At 44.7% G+C, this 23,776-nt stretch overlaps 1 protein-coding gene across 4 annotated transcripts in view; it reads left to right on the forward strand.

The window, feature by feature from the left end:
- Positions 1–1,989: 1,989 nt before the first annotated feature.
- The window catches only part of Otud7a (OTU deubiquitinase 7A), a 177,074-nt gene continuing 155,287 nt past the window's right edge, over positions 1,990–23,776 (forward strand). For all 4 annotated transcript variants that reach the window (XM_070043096.1, XM_070043098.1, XM_070043097.1 and 1 more), the window contains exon 1: positions 1,990–2,196. The gene's annotated coding sequence lies outside the window, so the exon portion shown is untranslated. The remainder of the gene's footprint in view (positions 2,197–23,776) is intronic.

Consider the following 23,776-nt stretch of genomic DNA (forward strand, 5'->3'; position numbering starts at 1 on the left):
CAATGCTCAACAGCATCAGGAGCCTTAGCTAAATCACAGGGTACTATGTTGCTTGCTAAGCTACAATGTTCAGAGATGATTAAATGAATCTTGACTTACCAGGACACAATCCCACTGTAAATCTAGGCACATACACATACGTGTGTGTTTACTTGCCCAACTAATTTGAAAACTTGGACCATTAATCCTGCATGCAAATGTTAAAACCACTCAAAATGGAATATCCTTCAATAGGTGACTAAATAAGTGTGGTACAAATAACTTGCCTAGCTGGTCCTTTTGTCACTGTGACAAAAGCCCAATGGAAACAAGTTGGAGGAAAGATTTACTCTGACTAAGGTTTCCAACTATCACTGTGTGTGTGTGTGTGTGTGTGTGTGTGTGTGTGTGTGTGTGTGTGTGTATAGAGAAAGGAGATGTGGAAGACTAGCTTACATGATGGCAGCCAGGAAGTTGAAAGGTGGGGGGGGCGGGGAAGAGAGGGAAAAAGGGAGAAGGAGGAAAGGTGAGAAGAGCAGAGAGAATACCTGTGCTATAGACTTTCTTCTTTGTCCCCTTTTGTTTTACCAGGGTTTCCCAGTCTATGGGAAACCATAGTCCTTCTGGAATCCATCCCCTGACAAACACACACATAGTGTGCTCTACTAATCCCCTAGGCCATTCACAATCCCAATTTGGTTGACAAGATTAGCCATCACAGTACTCAACAATTAAAAGAACTCTTAATATTCAGTGGCATAATGGTGAATGAATGAAGTCAGTTTCCATGCATTACCTACAGTATAATTCCATCTACATGACAGCCTTAAGAGAAGAAAACTTTAACAATGAAGTGTTTGTGAAAGTGTGGGTCTCGGGGTAGGGTGTGGCTGGGAAGAGACAGTACTAGAAATATGTTGGGTGATGAATTCTTTTTTTTATTTAATTTTGTTTTTGGGTCCGGTCGTGGGGCCTGAACTCTGGGCCTGGGTGCTGTCCCTCAGCTCTTCAGCTCAAGGCTAGCACTCTACCACTTGAGCCACAGCGCCACTTCCAGCTTTTTTCTTTTTGCTTATGTGGTGCTGAGGAATCGAATCCAGGGCCTCATGCATGCAAGGCAAGCACTCTACCACTGAGCCACCTTCCCAGCCCCGGGTGATGAATTCTAACTGTTCAAATTGTTTAAAAGCACAGGTTTTGGGGGTTGTTTTTTTTTTTTTTTTTACAAAGTCCATTGCACTGAATATTACTTTTTTTTAAAAAATGAGCCAAACCGATAACCAAATACTTTTAAGCACAGTGTTAAAACCAAGCACAAGCCCTAAACCAGAAGTAAAAAAGAAATGCAAGAAACACATCTGAACGGTGCGTGATATACACCAAGTAACACTCTTACTGGGAAAGACAGGCTGTGGCTACATCCAGGCAGGACTTGGCATCAGCCAGGGGAAAGGTCTTCAGTGGTGGGCTGAAGAAAGGATGAAGAAGGCAAGAAAGGGAGAAGGGTCAGTTTAGGAGATGTCCCATTAGGCGGAAGGCGTCGACCCCAGAGAAGGACACGGAAGTGGAGCCCAGAGCGGCTAGAAGTTTGGGATGCTTCGGAGTGGTGAGCGTGCCCTGAGGATGAAACCAGACAGGTGCATGCAGACGGCGGGGAGCAAGCAACAGGGAAAAGGCAGGATGGATGCAGATCCTGCAGCGAGAACAGAAGAGGATGATGGCCAGGGTGGGAAACACCGAGGCAGACACGCAGGCAGGCGTGGGTAGGGCTGGCGAGCACACGCGCCCAGGAGGCGTGTCCCAGTCCCAACCTGGGGCGGGGCGGGGCCGCGCGCGCGCGCGCGGGCGCGCACACATACACGTTCACGTGGGAGGGGCGGGCGAAGGCGGGGCGGCGCGGCTGGGGCCGGTGACGTCAGGGGGCGGAGCCGGGAGGCGGGCGCTGCGCGCGGCCTCGGGCGGAGCTGAGGGGCGCGAGGGGCGGAGCGGCGCGCGGGAGGAGGCGGGGGAGGGAGAGGCCGCCCCCCTACCCCCCCCTCTCGGGGACCGCGAGCGGCAGCTGAGGAGGGGGCCGCCGCGAGCCCGGGCGCGAGCGAGCGAGCGAGAAACAGCTGATCTAGGGGGGGTTTTCTTCCTTTAAAGCGAGAGAAAATGGAAGTCGGGTAGCAGCGACTGCGGCGCTGCGGACGAGCCGGGCGGAGCGGCGCGGCGCGGCAGGTGAGGCGGCGCTGGCCGCGGTGCTGCCGGCCGGCGGGCGGGCGGGCGGGCGGCGGGGCCGGGCCGGGCCCGCGGACCGGGCAGGTGCGCCCGGGCCGGCGCGCGGGGTCCCCCCTCCCGCCCCGCTACTCCGGGTCACGGGCTCCGCGGTGGAGCGGCTCCCGAGGCCGGCTGGGCGCCGAGGTCGGGGTGGAGGGCACCGGGGTGGGGAAAGGGGGAGGAGGGCGAGGGCGCCGTCTGCATTGCGGGCTCGGCTCCGGACCCTGTGGGCGCCGCGGGTCACCGGCTCCGGTTCTCCTCCCCCCTCCACCCCGGCGAGCGCGGGGCGTCTCTCCCGGCAGGGCGCGGCGCTCCCGCTGGGTCTGGGCTGCTGTCTCCTCCCGGTCCTTTCGCTGTCCGCACTGGAACGTGCTGACAGGCGTGGGGGGGTGGGGAGGGGGAGAGGAGGGCGATCCCTTCCTCAGGGTGGGCGCCCCCGGGGGGGGGAGTCCCTCCGCGCTGACAGATCTCCTCCCCCCACTCCCCCCGCCTACCCATCCGGGGGGGTGATGGGTGCACAAGGCCGGTCCGGAATAGCGCGCGAGGCCGCCAGCTGGACGCCCCGGCCACGGTTGCGTGGGCCCCGGTGGTGGCCCCGCGCGCCGCTCGATCTCGATCGCTGGTTTGGCTGAGTCTTTGCTGGACACCAGTCGAATCGTTGATGTCATTTGGCTGTGCACCCGGAGGCCTTTCCTTAGTAATCTCCTCACTGGAGGAGGTGGGGGGGAGGGAGGAATTGCAATCTGCCGTGCTTTAAGTGTTCCTTTAAATTTGGGAGATGTCAGTGATGTCATCATTAACTAAAACTTTCCTTCATTGGACACCACCGTTCAAGTGTACCCTCCTCCCGCCGGGTGCAGCTATTGCAGTCCTCTGAGAAGATTTGCAATTAAAAAAAAAAAATGGATTGGCCAAACGTCCTCTCAGCTTAAAAAAAAAAAGAAATCCCACCTAATAGGTTTTTGTTGTGGGGGGGGGTTGTTTTTGTTTTTTAATCTATTGCCTTGAAAAATGAATGATTTTAAGTGTGGCAGAAGGGAAACTTGTTAGATCCCAGGTGGATCACAGCTCACAGATCCTGGAGAAAGTCATGTACACCCCATACAGATACTTGTAACTCTTGCCCTATCTCTGTAAATGAGAGCGAAATGTAAGAGGGAAACATGATTTAATAAAGCTTGTATTTAACGAAGCAAGGAAAGGCAGGCAGTGGGGTCTAACTCTTAACAGGCTGTGATTGCTTCAGGCCTATCCACAGATTTTTTTTTTTCTCCATCTCCTTCTCTAGTATGCCTGAGAGAGTCGTCCCCCCACCCCACCCCACCCCGGACAAAGGGGACCAGCCTCCCTAAAGCCCTCCCAGCCATTGTGTATCCTAACAGGCTCTAAGACCTTTACAACACCCCAAGAGGGTCCAGCGATTGTAGGATCTGCACAGCACATCAACATGTAGGGGGAGAAATCCTCCCCAAATGCCAGCCAACACATCACCGTCTTATTCTCTGAGTGAACCATTAGTACCAACTCTTATGGGAACAGAAGTAAGTTCCTTTCCAAGACAGACTGAACATCTACTTCAGCCTATTGTATCAAAAGGATAGCCAAGGAAGGGACAAAAGTATTGACATTTTTGTATTTAATAATTAATGACAACTCCTAATTGGTTACAATAAGGGTGCTTTAAATTATTAGTGTGATCATATTGGGTCGGCAAGGAATTTAATACCCTATCACAGAAAGTTTGAAGCTGGTTAGGAAGGTGAAGCATTTGAACCCTGGACTGATGTAGAAACAACTGTTTACTGTAGACCCTTGGTACTCAGAGCCTACATTATGGGAGGCGATTGTTGATAAATACGAAATTTTTTCCAGGTGCACGGCTTACCTAGGCATAAGTTCTGGCCATAAGTTCTTGTCCATTGGGAAGTAACTCCTGAGGGCCCCAGTTCTGGTGGAGGAGAGGAAGGAGCACCTTCTTCTGAATGAGCCTGGTGCACATTGGCCTCTGACCTTTGGTGGTATCATATTTATTCACAGTGGAATGTCAGTGTGAGATGGATGAGATGTCTTGTATCAGAATTGGCTCCACATGTGTGCTGTTCTGTGATTTTGCTCCTATTGTATGCAGTTACTTTTAAATTTAAGCTCTTAAGTGGCGACTGAGACTCTCCCATAATTAAAGTCTCCTCTGCTAAGAAGAGTGATTGGTAGAGCTCTGGACTATGAACATTTAGAAATTTGAGTCTATGAAACCACTCTGGTGTATCTATCCATTTTTCCCCTTACTGGTAAACCTGTGAGAAGAGTCACAGTAATTTTTTGTCTTAAATTTAATTCATCATGGTGCTCGTGAAATACAAGTGTTTCTACTAAATCTTTAGGGATTAAAAATATTATTTCCTAAAACGCTTCTTTTAAAATCAGTTGAAAGCCTCTTCACTCTTTTATGTTTAGACTGTCATGTGTTTCGATTCTAGGTAGACCAAAGAGCCTTGTCTTTTCTTTGTGTTTCCTCTAAATCTTAAGGTCATTCATCCATGTCTGAGGCCCACAGAATAAAGGCTTAGTCAGCTCCTGCCAGGCCAGCAGGGGGCGTGCTAGACTCAGTTTGGCTTGACAGGGTTTCCACCAGTGCTGCCTTGTTGAGGGGATTGCCAAGTGTGTATGTATGTGTATGTGTGGGGGAGAGAGGGTAAATCTGTGAACACACATGTGCGTATGTCTGTGTTTATTCTCTCGATCTACCCCCTCTGTGTCGAAGGGATAGAAACTGCAGAGTGGGGCATATCCTTCAGTGATCAGATAGATTGGAAGCATCCCAACTGTGCACCCACTTCTCAACAGGGCAGGGAGATTGCTTGAAGGGCTCCACATCCTAAACAGTGGCTGTTGACTGTTAGCACACTTTTGAGTCTGAGCACTCAGTGCTTTCTCAATACTGAGGGAGAGAGAGTGTTGGCTTGTAGAGGAGAGAGTCGACCTCAGGGACCTTTAGGCCTGTGGGCTGGTAGAGGCAAGACCATGCCAACCAGAGCAGTCCACCCTTTAATGTTTGCCCTTGGTTTTCACTCCTCATTGATATTTAATACTTCTTGTGGGGGGGGGCTCCTTGATCCCTTTGCCAGATTGATAGCCCATAGGGTTTTTCAGATGGAAAAAAAGTAACACTTAATCAATGTAGGTTTACTTCCCCTTAGAACAGGAGAAAGGAAGCAACTGTGCTGTGCGTAATCAAGCTGAAAGCGAGTGCCTGGTTAGTCAACCATGCGATCTCTGAGAGGCAGTTCTTCAAAGGAATGGAGCTGAGGGAGGTCAGCTCCCACCTGAGGGTCGCCTCAGTGAACTGCCATGGACCTTGCCCACAACTCAGGTGATTGTTGCTGTGTCTAGTTTAGAAATCAGAGCTGCTTCTCTCTTAACAGAGCCCTCGTGCCTACTAGATGCCCTACCAGAGAATTAGATGCCATGACTAGGTTGATCTAGATGCTATTTACTGGGCTTATGCCTAAGTTCTTCCTTTGAAATTGGCTGGAAAGCAAAATTACTGGTTCAAGAGATCTGATGAGAATAACATATTTTTTTCAGCTATGTGCAGAAGCAAGCTTTTCACTTTGAACACAATAAATGGCTCTGGGGAAAGTGCCATAGACATAGAAATACGTGTCACCAAGTTTCCTTTGCAGCCTTCTTCTACTGAGAGTGACCACAGGAGATCTTACTGAGAGTGAATTCTACGATTCACAGGCAATACAGTAAAACATGCCAATCTCCTTTATTTTTAATTGGGAGAATAGTTTAGCCTCCAACTGTGAAAGAATAATACTTGTTCATTGATAGGCCATGCTGTCTCACAGGGAGTTTGTGCATCAGACTAAGAATAGATGGTCTTAGCATGGATTCGAACTGAACAGTATGACAAAACCACGCCTTTGGGTTCATAGTAACAGACAGGAGAATTGAGTTTTAACATGCCGTTGAATTGCTGCAATTGAAGGAGAGGCTAGATGCTGCTTTTGTTGGTTTTTTTTCCCCTTTCTAGCAAATATTTTATTTTTCTTTCTTTATCATGGTATGTAATAAAGGTGTTACAAAATGTTTTACTTAGAATATGACTTGCTTGAAGCTGGAGGGAAAAGGGGAAAAGGGAAAGAGAAAGGGGAGGAGAATGAGAAGGAGGAAGAAAGAGGAAGACTCACCAGCTCAGAAGTCACTGCTTGTAGAGGTACCAGTATGGGGAAAGGACTGAGCCCCAGGGCTCCAGGCTCCTGGATGCCCTATTAGATGCAGCGCTTTTGATTAGCTGTGTTATAGAAGCATGTTTAGCTGGCTGGTTTGCATATGGTGTCTCTGGATAGGGGGCAGAGGCGATTGAACTGGGATTGGGAAAGTGTGAACCCTATGTCAGCCACAGCTGGCCACTCTGGGTGAGGCATGGCTTGCTTACGCTCCAGGTTCCACATGGTACAGGGAGAGAGTTAACCTCCCATATCTCCAGGACTTTATCTGGTAAAATTTTGCTACTTCAGAGTCCTTGCCATGATAGATTTAGGCTTTATCCCATCTCACCTTCTGAGAAGACAAATACATATTTATGCTAATGCAGGTTTTACATTTATCTCTCTTGGTTTAAGCAGATAAGTCTAAAGTAAATGTATTTTGTAGGTTTAAGGGATTTTTTTCTGTTTTTCCTCCCAAGGAAATACTTTCTATTTGAAAGGAGTGATGTCTTACCTAGTTTTCCTTACAAAGCTGGGGCAAATTTAATGTCCAAGTGGCTATATGCAAACACGATGCAATCTTGTACTGATTTATCAAATATAAAATTAGACCTTTGCAACTCATCTTGCCTGTTCAGTATTGGTTTTTTTAGCATGCATTTCATAGGACAGTGGAACATATACCCCATCCCTTGGTGAGCCAAGATTAAGTTTCTCCATTACTGCTGCAAGGTTTAGGAGCTCACTTGAGAGAAGCCAGCTGCATGAAGTAGAACCACACGTCTGTCCCTAGTGCTGCCTGTTGGATTGAGCCTGGCTTCTTTGGTCTTGATTCCTTCTTATTCTTGGTCTGAAGAGGAAGAAGACCCTAGGTCTGCTGTACCCAGAGGACGCACCATCCTGAAACGAGTCTCCTGCCTCATCTCTGTACCACTGGGTTAGGAATTGCCTATATCAGGATCTGTGGTTCAGACACAAGCTCAGGGCACGTCCTTGTGGAGTTCTGCCCACTGCATGCTCTCCTGGGACAGGCCGTGCCCCACCTCCCCTGGCTCCATTCCTAAAACTAATACAATGCCCCTTTTTTTTTAGTTTGGGTGGGGAGGCCAAACACCTTGCCATAGTTCTCATTTATTTCTCCCACTCTTTGAAGCATGTTTTTGTCTTGTCTATTGTAATGAAATAGTTGAAGCTGGGAAATATGTGTTTTAAAAAAATAATTTTATTTCATTTTGGAGACTGTAACTATGGCATTGAGTAGCTCTGTCTGTCAGCCTCTGGTGAAGGTTCCCTCAGTGTGTTACAGTATGGCAGAAGGGACAAATGTATAGGGTGACCTCACTTTGAAACAACCACTCTCTTAAGAACTAACGCACTCCTTGAGAGCTGCATTAATCCCTTCTGAGGGCAGCTACTCCAATGACCTAAGTGCCTCTAACCTGGCCCCCATATTCCCTCTTTAAGATCCTACCACCTCAGCACTGCTGAAGTCCAAGCTCCCGGTATGTAAACCTTTGTGGGATACACATCCAAACCCCAGCAGCAACATAACTGCATGTATAATTTTTCATGCTTAAATTTTTAAAAAATCCTCTCAACATCCATCACATTTGGGGGAAGGTTTTTTTAATTGTTTTTTTTTTGTTCCAGTCTAGTGTTTTGAACTCAGGGCCTGGGTGCTGTCCCTGAACTTCGTTGCTCAAAGCTTGCACTTGAGCTACATACAGCTCCACTCCCAGCTTTCTTGGTGTATAACCAGAGATAAGAGTGTTACGGACTTTCTTGCCCAGGCTGGCTTTGAACCACAGTCCTCAGATCTCAGTCTCCTGAGTAGTTAGGATTACAGGCACAAGCCTGTACCTGGCAGCTTTTGGTTTTTAAATGTATGAGCTGTTTGCTGGTCTTGTAAATAAAACCATTCCATCTCTTGAAAGAACGATCACTAAACAGTAAAAATAAATGGAGCGGGTTGCCAGTGACTTGGATTTGGTGGCCAGCTCTGTGACCTTGTGTATAATCCCAGGTGTCCTCAGGATAGAATATCTTCCTGGCATTTGTGCAGGCTATGGAGGTAGATCAGACGATAGAGCATCTTCAGGGAATTCCTGAATTCTAAAGATGGATAAGTCTTCCACCACCAGGAATAGAAGACAGAATAGATCTGTCTCACCAGTAGGCCAGTCTCTCTCCTGTGTCAATTGAATGTAGGCTGCAGTTTGCACTTGTCACTCAAGGCATTGATTGGATAAATTCACTTTGACTTTTTCTTGCAGTGAATAAGGAGGTGTGAGTTTAAAAAAAAAAAAAAAAAGAGGGCCTGTACAGATTCGCAGTTATTGGAGTTAGAGTTATTAGCCAGCTCTGTTAAACAATGCTAAAGTTCTAAATCAGAGTAGATGGCAAACTGTGAGACTCAGGCTATGTCTCTTCCATGCTGGCTAAACACAGGAATAACAGGCCCCCAAGGGCTCATTGCTGGGATCATTACTGAGCATACTTTCCTTGTTGTTGTTGTTGTTTTTAATTATTCCTTTACATGAAAATCTAGGAGGTAAGTGAGAGGAAGGATAATAGTATTCTAAAGGTCTTGAGGTTTCAGGGAGGGAATGGTATTGGTGGACAGTTGTGACCTGAGGTCCTTCTAGCCAGGGTAGTCCCATCATTATAGCCCAGGGATGGTAAACAGCAAAGTGAATGTTTGCATCATAACCCACCCCTGAGCCTCTACCTTTACAAGTTCCCAGAGTAAGTTGGGAGCTTTGAGATCACGTGGCATCCCTCATCACTGGCTTGACTATGGTTAAGGACACAGAGGTTTCTTTATCATTTCTGGCATGACATAGAAAATTATGGATCTCTTGCAAGTGCTGCTGCTTGTTAAGCTGAGTGAAAAAGCTCTAACTGTCTGTTTAAGCTGTCTGTGAATCTGAAGTTACTGGGCCAGGCAGATTGAAAAGCCAAAGTGAGTCTCTTAGAGACACATGTCCAGGAGTTGTAGGATGGGGCTGAAGTTCTTCCTTGTATTTCCTGATTAGCCTGATGGCAGTTTGTCTTATCTGAGGTGTTGTTCATAACCTTAACTCTCAGGTCTATTTGGTTGGGAGTGCCCAGTTGACTCTAGGTTGTCAAATAAGGCAAATAATCTTTCAGCCCAGGTTCCTCTCCAGGGTTGTCCATTTGAACTGGATGAAGTCAACAGGGTTCCTAAAGATTTCTTCTACCAAAGTGGATGGGTCTAGTTTATAGTATTCTCACTAAGGGAGTCAGAGGCTTCAGGTACAGGTGAGTTACCATGTGGGCATGTGGGGTTTCTTGGGGCAAGATAGATCAGATTCCATGCCTGTGAAGTGCTGACTAGAAGATCTGTCCCTGACAGGGGATGAGAAACAGAGGTTAAGCCCAGAGGCTTCCTTTCAATCACAGCTCCTCCTCGAGATATATCCTCTAGGTCTTAATTTTACGCATTAAACTGGAGATATGTAGCTGTCTGCTTTCTGATATCCCATTTAACTCCATAATTCTGTACAAAGTAATTTCCTAGCTCTTGCAATGTGCTGACTAATCAAAGGGAAGGATAGGGCTGGGATGTAGCTCAGTAGTGACAAAGCACTTGCCTAACAAGTGCAACATTCTAGGTTTGATTCCCAGAACCAAAAGAGAAAAGTACAGTTTTTTTTAAGAAAAGGAGGGATGAGATGTGATGATGATGTGATTGAGAGAATATGTGGGAAACATTAGGTGTCTCTTAATAATATCCATCTCCATGTTGAGGAGAATGGTTGAGCATCTCCATACATATTTGCTATGTGTGTCCACACAACAGATGAGTTGTGCAGACAGCATCTGGCCCTCTGACTATCAGGCCCAGGAGGAGAAGTCAATGCATTAGCCCTTGTTACATCTTGGAGGTACCTTGCTCAGATCAGTCTCTCAATTCATGTTTGGTAAGTGCACTTAATAGCCCTATGGGAATTAAAATTAGAAATTTAATTATTCTTTCCACAATCGCCTAGTTCCCATGAGTTCAGAAGCATTGTAGTTGGGAATGTTGCTTATACAAAATTTAAAACATTTAGAACTTTCTCTCCCTGCAGAAGTTGCTTGTTTGGGTTGCAAATAAGAAAGCCAGCCAAATAAACAAAAAACCCAGACTCTTTACTGATTTTCTAGAATGGTGCTTGCTTGTCATACACCAGAGTATATAGTCTAAGAAGAATTATTTTCTATTTTCCCCTCAATATATCACAAACAATACATATAGCCTTAGAGGTCAATGGCTACATCTCCTTGATAAGACAAATTACTTCACAATAGATTTTTTAAAAATAAGACACATTAGTTGTACTGCCTGGAAAATATTAATATTATGAAAGAGACAGTGAAAGGTCACATGAATGAGTCATATTTGAAATAATTCTTCAGGGAAGAAGAAAATTCATGGTGGAAGAACAGACAAACGTGTTGAGATTGATTAAAACAATTGATTATATTAACTTCTTATGCAGGTTGAATCTTCCTTATCTTCAATGCTTGGTACCAGAGTCATTTTGGATTTCTTTTCCAGATTTTGCAATGCTTAGATAACAATCAGCTATTGTGGGGAGTGAGATTCAAGTCTTTTAGATTTATATTTCATGTGCATCGTACACGCACAGCCTGGGGTGATTTCATACGGTATTTTTAGTGCACCTGTATTTTTACGGTGATGTACCCCCCAATGAGGTCAGGTGTGGAATTTTCTGCTTGCAGTATCTTGTCCATGTTCAAATAGTTTGGAAGTTTAGATTTTAGATTAGGGATTTTTCAACCTGTGTTTTAAAATAATGGCAAACCTAATGCTTAGCAGTTGGCTGAGTGGGAAGCTGATGGTGTGTACAGAGTTGGGGTGTATAAGTAAAGATGGATAACCCAGCCCTTATTTCACATCATTATGTTTGCCTTCTTTTAAAATCAGAGTCCAGAGACAAAACCAACAGGATAAATAGATGATTGACTGGATGGATGGATGGATGGATGGATGGATGGATGGATGGATGGATGGATGGATGGATGGGTGGGTGGGTGGGTGGATGGGTGGATGGGTGGATGGGTGGATGGGTGGATGGGTGGATGGGTGGATGGATGGATGGATGGATAGGTGATTGGGTGAAGAGATGAACAGGTAGATTGGTGATTGGATGAATAGATGGGTGGATGGATAAATGGATGGATGGGTGAGTAGATGGATGGATGGATGGATAGTTGGATAGATGGAAGGATGGATAGATAGATGATTATATGAACAGGTAGATTGGTGATTGGATGAATAGATGGGTGGATGGATAAATGGATAGATGGGTGGGTGGGTAGATGGATGGATGGATAGATACATGGGTGAATAAATGAGAAGAGATTTATTAGGAGAATTTGTTTATGAGATTATAGAGGCTGAGTGGTTCCACCATAGGCCATCCTCAAGTTGGAGGCACTGGGTTGCAGGTGGCTTGGCTCAGTACCATTTCAAAGACTTCACCAAGGAAGCTGATTCTCATTCAGAAACTGAAGCCCTAAGAACTTGGCGGGCTAGGGTGAGATGAGTGGTTGCTGATGTTAAGTAGTAGAGTCTAAGGCCAGAGAATATAGAGTTCAGTATAACCAAAGAAAAGAGAGCCTTTATTTCAGCAATCTCAACACTGAATTATGAGCCATTGTTTTAGTATGATCCCTATGATGGTTCAGGTCCTTTATGGGCAACTTTTGCAAGAGAGAGAACAGTGAAAGGGGAAAAGAAAATGACAGAGAAGGTTAATTGCTTAACCTTACCAATTCCAGGAGAATGGGATACACCTTTGTCCTTTCCTTCTCTCCTGCACACATTGAAGGTGCATCTTCTCCACTTAGTCTGATCACATAAGACCAGACTCCTCAGAAACACACTCACAGATACTTTGAGAAAGATGGTGCTATCAAGTTTCTAGGCATCCCTTTATCAAGTCAAATTTGCACCTAAAAGAAACCATCACACCATCACCTTCCTGTGCCCTGGGCATGACATCTTTTGTGGCAGCAGCACCTCTAGTGTAAGATGCCTGTGGGGAAAGATACTAGCTTAAATCTCACGAGGGGTCTTCTTAAACTGTCCCTAACCTCTGCCCTATGAAGTCTTGTCCCACTCTCTTGCATCTGGGTACTTGCACACATACATAGTGGTAGAACTGCAGTCCTTCTCCCCAACCATTTTTACCCTGTCTGGTTTTGCAGAGACACACTGAAGGAAGCCTTCTCCATCATCCATGACTCCACCATGAGACTGTGGAGCTCAGGTCTAATGCCCTGTGTGGGCCTCCCTGGACATCTTTACTACTCTGGCCAGTGACTGTGCTGGCCAGCCACCATCTGCCATTTTGATTCCTCCTCACCTTTTCTGATCACCTACCTGCCCTGAGGGTGTCCCAGGAGTCCCTCAGACCTCACCTGTGTGTCCCTGAGCAAGATGGCTTACTTCCATTTCACAAGAGAATAAAATCTACTTGAGTTACAGTAATAGACCAGTACCCTGGCACAGCAATACACACGTGGGTTTCCCCAGGATATTGAATAGGAAACTATGCTTTCTAGATAAAAGTACTGCTGGGAACTTTTTTATTTTAAGTAATTACACTTCATTATTATTTCTCTGTCCCTTGCTCCCTCTCCCCTTCTCTCCGTTCTCTGTCCTGCTCAAGAATGAACTAAACCATCCTAAGGGATATAATAAAATGAGGATTCACAATTCAGTGTTAAAGGCTGAAGAAAAAACCCTACTTAGAATGGAAAGCCCATGGTCCTTCCTGCCTCATCCTGAAGCTCTGAATGTTCCTGGGTTGTGCTTCAGAGGCCTGGTGTAGGACTCTAGAGGAAGTCAAGTACAAGCATTGCTAAGAAAAGATGTGTGATTACATGTCAACCCTTTTGGGTACAAGAGATCCCTAGGGCCCTAGAGAGTGGAAAAGTCATGGCCAAGGATATGGAAGAACAGTTTGGAACCAATCCTAGACCCACATCTTCAAAGCATGTGCTCTTCATGTCCACTCTTCCTAGCTTGAGGAAGAGAAACAGATGTTTTCCAAGATGAAAAGCCCATCGGCCATCTGCTTCCCTCTATGATGGGACCAATTGTCTAATTTCCAAAGCTGCCAAACCCATAGCAGAGGTAACCCTAGACCCTGATACTTCTAATCGCAAGCTCCTCATCTTGCCTAGAGATGGGCAGTAGCCTCTTGCCCTGGATTCTTGGCAGCATTCTATAAATCAGCAAAGAAGAACATAATAGGCACCCCAAAAAGGAATGTCTGTCCCCACCAACTTACCTCCATGGAACTCCTGAAGTGTGGATCTGGTGACATGAGGAAAAGCAGGACAGTATTTGGCCAGCTTTCAGAGTGGTAGGGTAGCAATAAATGTAGACCTCGAGTGAGAAGAGCATGGTTAGATGAGAGCATGAATCCCACCATGGTAGCCAGGCAAGGGTTAGATAGCCCGGGGACACCCTTGGGAGGAAGTGGGCCATCCAACCCCAGCTTCAGTTTCTTCATCTTGAAAGGTACTGCACCTTGCAAACTATATAAGGCAACACAGATGCTCAACATAGTCTTCATTTCTCCAAATGCCATTCAGAAGCAAGAATGATAACCTGGAGGGAATATAGAAAGACTGAATAAAAGTAAAGCCATTTTGGAGTATGTGGAAATTGGAGAGACATGAGTTCACACCTTACCTTGGGCTCAGAGGAGAGTGACCCAAGTGGCTGATGCTAGACTCCATGGGCTGACTATGGCCAAGGGACAGTTGTAATCAGACTTGACATGGTGATTTTCTTCTGTTCAGTTGTGCCACATGTCTACCATGAATTACCATTTCTCTGCCACTGGCCAATGATTCTTGAGAGTCCCTGTTTCTAAGCCTTTTGATCATTCTGAGACTTTCCAGGAACTTGGCCAATACCAGTTTTCTGAGTGTCATTCTACTGGTCTCTGCACGCAATGGGTTCTGTTGCAGGCCCTGCCCTGGTTGCCTTGGCTTCATCCCCCACCCATCCAATCCCCAAAACAGTCCTGCATGCCTCCAATGTCCAGAGTTGAGGATCCTACCTAGATCCTGAGGTTTCTCATTAGTGCTAAGGCCACACCTGGTTGAGAAATCCTGTCCCAAGTTGAAGGAACCCACATTGGGCTCATTTTCCAGTTATGCTGCCTCCAGATGTAAATCCTTCATTGAGTTGGTTCATCTTTTAGACTCGGTGTCTCCACTTGTGACACCTGTCTCACAGGTAACAGCAGGTCCTGGGTGGTACTTGTTGGCAGTCATTGAACACTTTCCATGGGGTCAAAGCATAAACTGCCATTCCCTTCCTGGATGGATGGAGCAACTTGGGCCAAGAGCTGGATCTGAGACGTGCCTCATCACTAGCTACCTGGGAGAGGAGTGTCACTTCTCTACCTCCATTTCTAGTTCTAGAAGGCTAGGATCAGGAGCCCAGCAGGAGCATTGTGAGGAGAACACAATGGTGGATGGCAGCTCCCCACTGACAACTCTTAGAGTCACTTGAGAAAGGAAGGTTGAGTGGTCACCAGATGCAAACTGGCTAGAGCGCCAGAGCAGAGTACATTGGGTGCTGATTCTCTAAGATAGACGAGCTTAGAGTCATAAAAGACAACCTGGATCCTTTGGGAAAATGCCAGTATGTACTCCTGCTCTTTGCTTTCAAGGAAGCTCATAAAAGGTTATTGAAACCTCTGTGGTGTGTGTGTGTGTGTGTGTGTGTGTGTGTGTGTGTGTGTGTGTGTGTGTGTGTGTGTGTGTGTGTGTGTGTGTGTGTGTGTGTGCGTGCGTTGGGAGATTTCAGAAAGTGATCCTGAATGAGCTCCACATTGCTATCAGTGTTTCCAATATAACCATCCACTTTGGAGAAACTTTTCTTTAAGAAACACTAATGATAGCTGGGCACTGGTGGTATATACCTGGAATTCTAGCTTCTCAGGAGGCTGAGATTTGAGTATGATGGTTCAAAGCCAGCTAGGCAGAAAAGTTTATATGACTCTTATCTCCAATTTACGCCCCCCCCCCACAAATAAAAGATAGAAATGTGGCTGTGGTTCAAGTGGTAGAGAACTAGCCCTGAGCTCAAAGCTCAGTGACAGTATCCAGGCCCTAAATTCAAGCCCCAAGACTAGCACCACAAACAAAAATGAAAATAAAGAAGGAAAAATGAAATATAATAATGTCTACAAAACTAATACAGAAATTTCCAAACCTCTCTATCTTCTCCAGCCTTCCTTCTCGTGTATGCAAAAAGGCAGCAGACATTACTTGAGTGGTATAAAGCAAAACTATATTCATTTTTGGGTTATTTTTCCTTTCATATTCATTCTCTTTTATTTCCATGGAAAAGCTAATATTTGCACAGATTAAAAGAATAAATTCAAGAAAAAAATGAGCCATTTTTCCAACCCCAGATTCCCATTTATTTCCCAAGAAGCAGCCACTGTTTATTGCTCCTTATGGATTCTTCTAGAATCATCCTGTGTATGTCCAAGCATATGCCATCTTTTTTTCCATGTTTAAACCTTTATTCAGATATAATGTGTACTGGATATTGCTATCATCTATAGTATTGCTGTTTCAAATTAAAAAGTATTCAGTTAAGTTTTTATTTCATAGTAAAGAAAGTACTTAAACTTTATTTAGTAGTGAAGAATTCCCTTATGCTCCAAGGAATGTCTTATTCCTTTGGAGTGTAAAAGTTCCTCAGAAATCTCTTTCTTGGCTTTGCTGGGGAACCTGGGTTAGTGTTTATTAGGCAGATCTTCCCAGGAAGTAATCCCACAGCAGGCCCCACTGGTGTGTGGGAAATAGTGTCCCTCTCACTCCCTTACCACTTGGGGGATACAGCTATAGTTATGTGGGTCCTCAGGAAGAAGAGGAGAAGGATTTCAGAGAACTATTCCAGTCTCCATTCATTGCTTGTAAAGTAAGGGGAAATCTGTGCAGTACTTATTTGATTGCTTTCTTGTTTGAAATCTTGTTTGTTGTTTACTGCTATGTATTTAGAGTCCAAATAGATGCATGCCTTGCAGAAGTACTAAAGTTGTAGGCCAGTAACTACTTCCATGGCCTCTCATCCATTTCTCTTATTTTACCACTTAAAATTCCTTACATTGGTAAAGCCATGTAACTTACCTTTTCTTTAGGTCACCTTATTTTCCAGTTGTTTATCCTCAGTGCTGTTTTTAAAGAGTCTCAGATTACACTTTTTTTGAATGGTAGTTAGAGAAGGTGGTAGATATTAGAGGAATTTTTCCCCATTCTATTTTTTCAGTGATCTGCAGTTTATTGTAGTTTGTTTTACTCCCCTACTCTCTTTCTTCATCCCATGACACCCTCTTGCAGATTCTTGCAAACTTGAAAATATCTACTGCCTGATTGTAAAGTTCTTGAGCCACACTATTTCCTTTAAAAACTATATAGGAATACTTTGATTGTCCTTGAACACTGAACATTATCATGGAATTAAAAGCCAACCTGTTTTTCTATGTAGTTGTTCATATGCTTTCTTCACTTCCCCAACTTTGCTAAGATCATCTTGGATGCTGATCTTTTCTGTACCACTTTCATTTAAATTAAACTTAGGATCCTTCCAATGGACAAAGTCATTTTATATCATATTTTTTCCTACTATGACATTGGCCTTTCTCTTGTTAACAGTTCAAGAAAGTTAATTATACATAAATTGTTCCTTCTGTGTCTGTGTCTGTCATCTCTGATAAACTCAATATTTCATATCCTTTTCCATTTTATTTTCTTGTCTCTCTGGATATCTTCATTCTATTAGTTGCTTCTGATGTGGTTTTCACCTCTACTCCTATGATCTTCATTTCTCTATTTCTTAACCTCTTGTTTGTTCATAATTTATTCTTTGATTTTTTTTCTGTTTTAAGCACAAATGGTAGACAAGATAATACCCTCTCCCCAAATCTGTCAATAGTCCTAATCCCCAGAACTTGTGACTGTCATACCTTGCATGGAAGAAGAATCCTGGAGCTGAACAAATAAATTTGAATGTGGAATCGAGGTCATAAATCATCAACTTTAAAATAGGGAAGTTACCCTGGATTATCTATTACATGGGCTCAGTATAATCAGCAGGATCTTTCATAAAAGTAGAAGGGAAGTCAGGTACTGGTGTGCATGCCTGTAATTCTAGCTACCGAGGAGGCTGAGATCTAAGACAAAGTTCAAAGTCAGCCTTGGCAGAAAAGTCCATAAGACTCTTCTCTCCAATAAATTACCCAGCTGTGGCTCAAGTGGCAAGAGTGGTAGCCTTAAGCAAAGAGCAGCACAGGGACTGAGTTCAAGACTCAGGACTCACACACACGCGCGCACGCGCGCACACACACACGTGCACACACACACACACACACGTAGAAGAGAAAGGAATAGGAGCTAGAGAGGGGCCATCTGAGGACTCTGCCTGACATTGGTGGAGGCAGAGAACCATAATCAAAAGCATTTGGTTGCCTTTAGAAGCTGGAAAAGTCAAGAAGAAAAATTTTGCCTAGGGTGGGGGCAGAATGACCCCACATACAAAAATGTTTATGTTCTAATCCCTAGAACCCATGGATGCCATGCTACCTCTTATGGCAAAAAGGAGGGTTGCAAATAAGAAGCTTTAGGTCATTTATGGGGGGGGGAGTAATCTAGGACTGTCCAAGTTGGTTCCAGGTAATCCAAGGGGGAAAAAGAGACGGGGGACAGGGGGAAGCAGGTGTCATGGTTAGAAAAGGAACTGTAATTGGGTCAGAGATCAGGATTTGATTCTTGGAAGGGTTCATGAGCCAAGGATGAACACCAGCTTCTAAAAAGTAAAAGATCAGATCCTCCCCGGAGCCTCCTGAAGCATACTGCCCTTCCAAACATCTTGATGTTAGCCCAGGGAGACCCATTATAGAATCCTAGCCTCCAGAATTCTAAGACAATGCATTTCTGCCTTTTTAAACCACCCAGTTGTGGTAACCTGTCACAGCCATGATAGGAAAGTAACAGAGATGGTGAGAAATGCACTGCTGTAGAATCTTCACTAGTTCCTTCCTGCATGTGCTGCTTCTCTTTCACATTCTTTTACTACACTGACTCCTCACCCTGATTATTCTATGGCTTTAGACAATATGGTCAGGTTTTTTTTAGACAATGGGGGAAGGGGGAAGTTAGGGCATTGTGCACACTTGATTCAAGTTTGTGGTCTGAAATAAGCTTCCTCCAAATGAATATCCTTTGCTCAAGGCAGGCCATGTTCCCAAACGCCAGAGTTTAAATTGTGTGTTGTTCACAGCAAGCCTTTGTGTTTCTGTCTGGCATCTGCTGTCTTCTTTTTTCTCAGAGCGAGGTGGAATTCGCAGGCTCAGGATCCTCCTCCCATATCCCTAAGGTCTATCATGATCAGCCATATTCGGGCCAGGCTGCTTCTTCCAGCAGGACTTTAGTCCGGCCTCAAGAGTCAGAAGGTGGATTCTGGCTTTCTGAATGCACTTTCTGGTACATCCTCAGTGGTTTGTGGTTTGTGGTTGTGTCTATATCCTTGATTCATTGGGGGTGGAATATATTTATCTTTCTAATCCTTGCTCTCCCTTTCCTTTTTCATTGTTTTAGGGGCTTTCAAAGAAAAATGTGGAGGAGTAAATTGTTCACTAGAAGGCAGGAAGCTGCTGTCTGGTGGATGAGTGTATGGATGATGAAGGAGTTTGCTTATAATTTTTGAGGACACCTTGTGCTTTGAGAAACAAAAACAGGTCATCATTTTGCATGGGGGCTGGGTATTGTTCAGTAACTTTGGGGTTCCTTTCCCAAGTAGAGTTTTTGTTTTATCCTACAATGCTTCTCCACAAAAGCCCTCTGTTATATTAGACAAGCTATTGTATTAGAGATTTGGCAGCACCAAGAGCCGCCCTGGCCCCTCTTTGCACAGAAGCCTGGAGGGTAGGGAGGGTGGCAGGTACCACAGTGGACATCTGTTCCCTTTTTTGTCCGCCTCTAACCCTGATCCTGCACTCTACCTCAGCATGGTGACCACCTATCTGTGTCTTTGGGACCCGTGTTGGCTTCTGGATGTGAATCTGTAAAACTTGGAGTTAACATTTGCTGCTTGACTCACTTAATTGAACCATTAATATCTATTGCTTTCAATGATATCTAAGCAGTAAGAGTAGCTATCACTAATTGCCAAGTGCTTTACCTATATTTTCTAGTGCAGCAGGTATCCAGTATTCATTGCCACTTGACAGATGAACCAGCCATGCCCATGTCATGTAGAACAAGCCAGCTCCAGAAATATTAGTCATTTATGCTGAGGATGGTATGTAGGTACCGTCTTGGGTGTGGTGAATGCCTTAGGGTTTGAATTTAGGGCCTCTCACTTGTGAGGCAGGTACTCTACCACATGAGCCAAACCCTCAGCCCTTTTTGCTTTGTATTTTGCAAGTAAGATCTTATGTTTTGTGTTTTTACCTAGGCTGGCCTGGACTTTGATTCTCCTACGTAGATCTCCTGTGAACTGGGGTAACAGATATGTATCACCGTGCCCAGCTTATACTAGTTGAAGTGTGGTCTTCCTGTGTTTTATTCAAGCTTGCCTCCAATTGTAGTCCTTATGTATTTTGTATAAGCTCTTTGTACTTACAAATTTAAAGACACCTATATTTTGAAAATTTACTCACAATAACTTAAGATTTGTTTGTTTTAAATACTTTTAAAAGCGTTTTGTGTTTTAAAAACCCTTGGTTTGCAGAACTTCTCAACCTTTCCATTATAAAAGTGAGAAGTCCAGCACCCTCCCCCCCTCACACACACACACAAAATAAGTAGATCTAGCTTTTGCTACAACAAAACCCACTGTGGGTTGTTTCTGTGGGCATCTTCAATCTGTTACTCCAGGAGCACCAGCCAGCAAGTACTATAGAAGAGAAAGAGATTCCTTGTCTTCAGTTTCTGAAGAAAATCTGCCATGCCTTAAAAAACAACAAGGGGAAATCCAAAACTTTTCTCCTTCCTCTACCTGCTTTCTAGTTTGAAGAGCATACAGGAGTTGTCACTCATGGAGTAAGAAATTGGTGGACTATGGCCTCAGAGAAACCATGAGGGCTGTATCCTAGTCCATCTATAGACTGGAAGTCAGCAGAACACAAAGAGGCATCTCAAATGATCAGCTCCATCACCGTGCTGTTGAAAATGTGGAGGAAGAGCAGATACCTGGTATTTGCTGAAAACCATATCCTATATTATATTGCATAAGTGTTTGGGAACTTGGAAAATGAAGCCCTCTGATCTTTGGATACCTAGGAAGATAAAATGAGATGTGCTTCTGTTGGCTTCTCTTGTTTCCCTCAAGTGGGAGACTCATCGTACCTGACATAAATTCTAGGATATACTGGCTATTAGCTCTATAGAGATTGTTTTTAATTATGTCTTTCTTTTCTTCCCTTCTCATTTATAACAGCATTTATCCCTGTCTTCCTCTTTTTGTGGCCATTGTCTCTTTCTCTTATTCTCCCTTTCTCTAGTTCCTTGTAGTTTATTCTTTATACTTTCTTCAGTGCTGAGTTCCACTTCTCTAATCTGTTTGATCTATGTCAAACCCATTGCAGGGGTGGGGGGTGGGGAGATCCTTGGTTTGCATAGATTCTCTTCATTTTCCATCTCTCTGGACTTTTCAATAGTGTCGTTATTTTCTTAGGGTTTTTAATCACTTTTTGAAGTGTTTGGATTGATTACTGAAAGCATTATTTTACATTCTCTGAGGAATCATTTATCACTTGAACTTATTGGTGTGGGGAGGGAGTTATTGCCATCTCCTCCTGTTTGTCTGGTCTTCAGGCCTCATCTATTAAAGAGGTGCTGCTGCTTGTGTTCTGTCACTTGATACTACCCCAAGGCTTTACATGTTTTGTAAGTGAGGCTATATTGTTTCTATCAGGCCCCCAAAGGTACTATGGGCCACACTGAATGTTGACTCCCAGAGAGGGCAGGTTTGGATATCAAGTGGCTTTCTGAGTTGAAGGACCTTTGGCTATGTCTCTTATCTGTGTGTCTGTTGTCAGCCTCCCAGTGAGTGTTATGGAATTACTTTATATGCATCAGAGATCATGATAAGTGTGGATATCAAGAAAGAATCAACCACATACCACAGGCCCACTGGGCCTATTACATGGAGTGCTTTGAAATTGGGAATGACTTGGAAAGTGGAACCATGGAATGATGGTGTAGGGCTGGCACATCAGTGCGCCAAGGCATGAAAGAGTTCAGAGGACAATGTTCCAACTTAGCCATGGTTGGACCGATGTTGCCCCTTTGGGGAGTTCTGCTGGCTAGATGAGGGAAAGGACTTACTAGACCATCACAGCCCAGTGTGCTTCATTTTCTGGACATCTGTTTGTCTGCTTCTTTGTGTTGTATTTTTTAAAAAAATATATTTAAACTCCAGATCTTGGTGGTCAGTGATCAAGATGCATTGTACTCATATCCTGACTTGTACAATTACTTAATTATAAAATAAAATAAATAGAAAAAAGCAAATCATAGGGAGTAGGGCCATGACTTGAGTAGTAAAGTGCTTGCCTAGCCATCGAGAAGCCAGAATTCAAATCTCAATGCTACCTGGCCACACCAAAAAGCAAATCTTCAGATGAGGGACAGTATGATACCTTAGACTGCTGAGTCAGGGCAGAGAAGGGTGGCAGGCAACCACTACATCACAGGCTGGAATATTCCAAAGCCTTTTATGCAGATGATCTATCCGAGATTTCTTAGCTTGTTCAAACTCGATTATAGAAAACTTTTTTAAGCATAGAACATTTTACAAGTTCAGGATTAGAATCTCCCCCCTCTCCCCCCTCCAAGAAGACTGGTCTGCATACCGCCCTCATCCCAACCATACCCTAGCACCTGGCTGTCTTCCCTCACTCCTTCCTGAGTACTTTCCCTTCAGGATTCCAGTCCTACCTCTCCTACAACACCCACCTTCCCCACTTCCCCTCCAGAAACCCTTTCCCTACCTGTCCCTACTCAGCATCTGTAGGTAGGGAGGCCGCACCTGTGAGCCATGGTCAGCTATCACAGAACTCTCCAGCATATTCTGCATGTAGGGTTCTAGCCCTGAAGGGCAGGTTGTGGATCTTCATAGCCTCACAAATCTCACCTACAGGGAGCCTTCCTCGTGGTGATTGTTACACAGTCCTGGCATCAGGACTCTTGAGATCGTAATCAGTGCCCTCTTAAAGCTTTGTACTGCTCACCAACTCCCTTCCTATACACAGCTTTGGGAGTCTGAAGTCATGTTATTGCTTCCCTGAACCAGGTATGTCTTACAAAGTCACTATGACCTTGTGTCATAACCCCCTTTTCCTGACAGCAAAGAATGTCTCTAATGGAAGAGCCCACATGCATCTGTCTCTTTACTATGTCTCTGCAATGCTTTACTCCTTTCTAGCAAATGCTGGGCTTTAGGCAGTGTGTACAATGGTCCACACCGGATGAGGCATTCCTTTGTGTTGGGAATAAGGTAAGACTTTCAGCAGCACATAGCCCTGAAGTTGTATTTATTCTTGGAAGGAGGTTTGCTCACACTCTTTACCTACTTGATACACTGCACTGGCTTCCTTATACATATACCCACTCACAGAGTGTCCAGCAATAGTAGGGTCTGCTGGGTGCCCTCAGGCTTCCTGGAGCCCCATCCAGCAGAGATAACAATCTAAAGCATCCTCCTGATGTCATCTCTCAGCTCCTTATTGCCTCTAACTCTGTATTTCATACATTGCTAAATCCACTTGCCCTTGGCCTGTGTCATCTCTCATTCATTCAACAATCCTTATTTTATTTTCTCACACCGGTAGCAAGTACTCTCTAGAACAAATCACAAGAAACGATCATGCATACCAAGGTCTCATACAATTTGGTTTTTCTCTTCACTTTGTTTTGTTTCTTGAGACCTTTCCATGTTATGAAATATCCTGTTCGGATCAGATTTTCAGTGGCTGCATGGCCTGCATTCGGTGAATATGCTGTCGCTGGTGCACGAAATATTGATTGATGGTTCACCAAGGGCGGACGCTGTGGCTTTGCTGGGGATATGCTCCAGGCCAAGCAGCTGAATTGTTCCAGTGCAGCCTGGCAGGTCATCATCAGCCACAGGTCCTGCCCAGTCCTCTTCCTTCGAGAGAGTTCTCTCTCTTCCTGTTCTTTAATATTTTCATTTTTCTCTCATCTCTGCAACACATGCTACTTCCAGCTTACTGAACTCAATCCATGGAAGCATA

This window comes from Dipodomys merriami, unplaced genomic scaffold (genome assembly GCF_024711535.1).
Source record: "Dipodomys merriami isolate MVZ:Mamm:240054 unplaced genomic scaffold, mDipMer1.0.p SCAF_33, whole genome shotgun sequence".
Classification (NCBI taxonomy): domain Eukaryota; kingdom Metazoa; phylum Chordata; class Mammalia; order Rodentia; family Heteromyidae; genus Dipodomys; species Dipodomys merriami.